Source organism: Oryzias melastigma, linkage group LG7, assembly GCF_002922805.2.
Source record: "Oryzias melastigma strain HK-1 linkage group LG7, ASM292280v2, whole genome shotgun sequence".
Lineage (NCBI taxonomy): Eukaryota > Metazoa > Chordata > Actinopteri > Beloniformes > Adrianichthyidae > Oryzias > Oryzias melastigma.
The window spans coordinates 32,783,262-32,788,150 of record NC_050518.1 but is presented as its reverse complement, the minus strand read 5'-3'; the positions used below and the strand labels follow the sequence as shown (position 1 = coordinate 32,788,150).

At 44.7% G+C, this 4,889-nt stretch overlaps 1 protein-coding gene across 2 annotated transcripts in view; it reads left to right on the top strand.

Moving 5' to 3' along the window:
• Positions 1-4,889, top strand: part of lama5 (laminin, alpha 5) — an 85,368-nt gene that overhangs the window by 523 nt on the left and 79,956 nt on the right. The window lies entirely within an intron of this gene.

The following is a 4,889-nucleotide window of genomic DNA, read 5'->3' as shown; positions in this document are numbered from 1 at the left end:
GGCTGTGCGGGGCCGTGCGGGGCCGTGCGGGGCTGTGCGGGGCTGTGCGGGGCCGCGCGGGGCTGTGCGGGGCTGTGCGGGGCCGCGTGTCCTGAACTTTCAGCAGCAGGTGCTTCCAGGATGCAGAAGTTGGTCTAAAGACTTCTCTGACCGGAAGCGGGTTTCTGACTAACTGTGACGAACCTGTTGGTGTTCAGGAGTTTGTGCTGTTCATCAGAAACCTTGTGTGTCAAAGTCAAGGCCCGGGGGCCGGATCCGGCCCGTAATCCTATCCGGCCCTCCAGATCATTTTTTTTTGTTATTATTGGCCCGATGTTATAACTTGTGTCATTTTGACAAAATATATTTTTATGAAGAGTAAAATACTGAAAGCTTGTTTAAGGTTTAAGTTGATTTATTCTGGAATAATATTCCTGCCTTTTTATTATTCAGAATTATGCAAAAACAAAGTCACAGTTTAAAAGTTTTACAAATTAGTATTCTTCTAGCTTTTTGAATTATTTTCTCATTTACTAAGATTTTTCAGGCTATTTTGGAGTTCAGCTAATATTTCAGCTACATGCTAACTGTTTTAGCTAATTTAGGCTTTTTACAGTTTTTCAGGCTATTTTGAAGTTTAGCTATTTTTTCAGTTACATGCTAGCTGGTTTAGTTAACTCATTTTTTAGGCTAATTTTTGGCATTAGCTACTATTTTAACTGACTATCAGCTTCAGCGTTTTCAGCTATCAGCACTAGCATCTTCAACGGCCAAATTCAGCTCACAGCATTCACAGTAGCATCATTGCAGGCCCATAGTTATGTTAAAAAGTTACAGTTTTATAAATGTAGTTTTAGAGTGTTCATTAAATGTTCATCCTGTTCGGCTCGTGACCTCAGGTGTGTTTGGATTTTGACCCCTGTGTGACTCAGTTTGACACTCCTGCCTTTAAGGAAGAACGGCACGAAAGGAGAGTAAAAACAAACGTTACTTTTAACTTTGTGCATGTGCGCGCGTCTATTCGGTGGTCTGTAAAACGGGATTGTGATGTCACAGACCATCCTGAATTTGAATAATCAGCCTCCACTCAGTAGAAGCAGGTTGTCAATGAAAAACCTGAAATCAAAATAGAATCGCTCCTCTTACCAAGAGACTGGTGAGTTCTGGTCGTCCTGTTCTCTTCTGGGGTCCAGATGACCCTAACCTTACATCGATGTGTGACCCCTCCCATGACGAAGGTGGACAGGATCTCATGTCTGCCACAGACTCCAGTGAAGATAAAAAAATCTTTGAAAAATAAAGTTTAGCGCGCTATCTTGTGGGTCCAGATGACCCCACTTTTATTATAAGCATGTCTAGGATAGCACAAGGGCTAACCGCAATGCACAATTCCGCCACTAGGGGAGAAAAGTAAATGCAATACTGGCATGGCAAGAGATCAAGAAATAATCATAATAAAGAATGTAATAAGAAGTTATTTGGCTGTTAGATTGTTTGAGGCATTTTATCCAACAGAGAAAAAAACATTCTGCCGCTTTGCAGAAAAACGTTCAGGGTCTGAAAGATTTTGACCTCCAGGAGTCGTTTTAGAGTTGGCTGGTGAATGTTATCTATGATTCTTCTTCATGTTCATTCATCTGATTTTTTCTTTACTTTTCTTCTCCTAAAAAGTTTTTTCTGCCTCTTCTTTCTAACACTGTCCATCACAGATTCATGTTCACACAGATCTTCTCAAAGTTTAGTCAAAACTTTGAAAGTTTGCTTTAATCCATTTTATTTAGGGGTTGACTCCATGTTTGAATGGAACGCCGCTATAGAGGATTTATGACTACTCACCAGCGGACAGCTCAAAATGACCTTTTAAAAGAGGCTCGGGGGCTTTGACTCCGCCCCCAGAACCAGCCATTATGAGCGAGCTGTGAACTCGTGGCTGAAGAGAGAGCTGCTCCTCTGTTCTCTGATATTTTAACACCAGCAACATCTAAAGAGCTCAACTTTTTATTCAAAGTTACATTTTAAATTGTCTTTACTAAAAATTTGTTCAGTTTTTCATTTTACAATGAACTCCACATATGGCTGTTCTCCTTTTCTATGGATCAGTTGAATAGCAGTGAGCCTTTACGGTCCATTGTGTTAAAATTGGATGTAATGAGTGGTCCGTGGCAGCAGTGGACTCCGGGGCGTCCGCTCACAGACCTCCAGCTGTCCTGTCAAGGCCTCATTTCATGCACCGCTTCCATTGGACTTCAGTGCTGACCACAGGTCACTCAAACAGAAACACTCGCCTCCAAGAGGAAAGTTTAGAGTTTGTGAGAGATCAGGCTTCAGTCATGTCGAACTTTCCTATCGTCAAAGTCAAAACAGTCAAATCTTATCAGTCGGAGGTTGCTTGGTTTAAAGTGTTAACCAAGTTTAAAACAAGCCTGCAGTCTCTTGAGTTAACTATTAAATTAAAGTTCCAGGTGACAAAGTGAAGTCCAGTTCTCTCAGCCTCTTGTTCTCGCTCTCATTTTCCCCACATTCCTCAGGGCGACTGACCCGTATCCTCCAATCAGACGGGCCTTATTCTCTCTGGTACCGTGAGATCACAGAGTGCAGCCTCTCCTTGTACTTAGTGGCATTCTGGACTTCTTGTTAGACTCAAAAGAAAAGACTGGCTTTCATTGAAACTCTGGTGTTTGGTTCTGTTGGACTCATGTCCGGATGTCCAAACATTCAAACTACATATTCTCAAATTTGTCCTCAGAATGAACGTACAATATTCTAAAGCTTGAAGTTTAGAGAGTAAGGTGTTAGTCTTAAATGCCTATACGGGTGAATACAGGCTGTAAACGAGTAAACGTTAGTATTTATAGGGGTAACCATGTAAATACTTCACAAACACTTACCACACAATGGTACATTCCATCTTCATGGTGTCACTTGTAGTGAGTGTATGAGTCTCATGCAAAACTTACCTGTGCTCCTCTTGAGATGCAGCCGCTCCCCTCCATGACCCTCCATGACCCTCCATGACCCTCCATGACCCTCCATGACCCTCCATGACCCTCCATGACCCTCCATGGCCCTCCGTGGCCCTCCATGGCCCTCCATGGCCCTCCATGGCCCTCCATGGCCCTCCGTGACCCTCCATTGCCCTCCATGGCCCCCAAACAACCACTTGGACGAACCTGAATTCCTTCCTTACCACTACGGCTTGTCTCTATCCCTGCATTGTGCAGAGAGATGTGGAAAAAATAGTGTCTTCAAATTTGAAATCTGCTAATGCTCGATGCGACACATTCTCTCTCCCAACTCGTATTGATGTTCTGGCTGTTCCCATTAAATCATGGGTCCCCGACCCTAACCGGTACTGGGTTAGGCACCAATATCTAACCCAGTACCAATATACGTCCGGTAGCCCATGCGGTTCCAGGTTAGGGTACCGGTCCCAAGTTTGGGTACCGATTCTTCTCCAGTACCGTGTTCTGGTGTCAGGTTAAGGTACCGGCACAGAGCGTCAGTCTGCGTCCGGTACCGCGTCCTGAGGGTTGTGGACCCTTGATATTACAAACAGCTACCACGTAAAAAACGACGAGTTGAGAAGTGACGTTGAAGGGTCCTTAACCAAACGTCAATATGTGACGACTTGGGGATGAGAATGTGTTGCTCGATGACGTCATCAACCGCGCCGGTCATCTACGTTAGCGTGAAGCAACCATGACAACAGCAGTTTTCTAACTTTAAAAGTCAAGCTGAAACAAAAAGTCGTTACTTCCATTTAAATGTAAACTTCTGTGCTTTAGAACACGCGCACATGAAGAAATGCGTTTCTCCTCCACGCCACATTTGGACACGGATGCCCCTACCTCCGGAGGGATCGCCAGCACTGGCTCCTCCTTAAAAACCCTTTCAGAGACCACTACAGCTTCAAACGTCCGTAGAACAGGTCGGAGTCAGAGGGGTAGAGGAGCAATTCAGGTTCAGCCTCGCAGCAGCCACATTGATCCATGAGATTAAGGCTATGGAAAGGTGTCTGAGAGCAGAGAAACACCGTCTGTCTTCAGTAGAGATCCAGGCTGTAGAAACATTTCATTTGAGCTCCGTCTAATTCCATAAACTCGGGTTCAGGAATGTGATCTGCATTAAGCTGTGAGTTTAGGGAGCGCCTCAGGACCAATGACAGCATCACTGAGATTCCAGCTGTACTGCTCAGCAGTTCCTGGCTGGGATCAGAAGCTGGTGTTTGTCATCATCCTGATGAGAATTTTGCATTTGGGATGCGGCCTGATGTGCAGCTCTACAGAGATACCTGTTTGCTCAGTGGACCTCACGAGAACATCTGTGTTGTAGTTTAGTGTCTGGGTTTCTGCTTTATCTCAGTGGATGCTGCAGACGGTCTCAGACCTGCACATGTTTCACCTCAGCATATCCAGCTATAGTAGGTGGATGGACTCATATCTGCTGTTCAGAGATGTTAGAAGACGAGGGAAACATAACGGATCTGTATACTTGATGATCAGTGTGCGGTTGAGTCTAAATGTAGGACCATGAACCAGTCTGAGGAGGTTCACCCATCCTCCCATCAACAATAGAAGAGTATGCAAGCCCAGCATGTTTGTATTCATTAGAAGTTCTGGAGGAGGACGGTGGAATGTGTGGACATGTTTGTGTAGAGACCAGAAGGTAAAGCTCAGGCTTTGGTTTCTTCCATGCTCTGAAGGACGAGTCACAAAGGAGTGGAAGAAAGTAAAAAACACGAGGCGTGTGATGAAAAATACTTTCCCCCAAAAAGTCACTTCTAGTGTTTTATAGTGGCACCATTTCAGTGAGATTCTGCAGTGTGACGACATATGTTTCCATCCAGAGTGTTCTTTATGTTTCCTGAAGATGGTGTATTGATGATAGCAGCCCCCCCCCCCCCCCCCCCC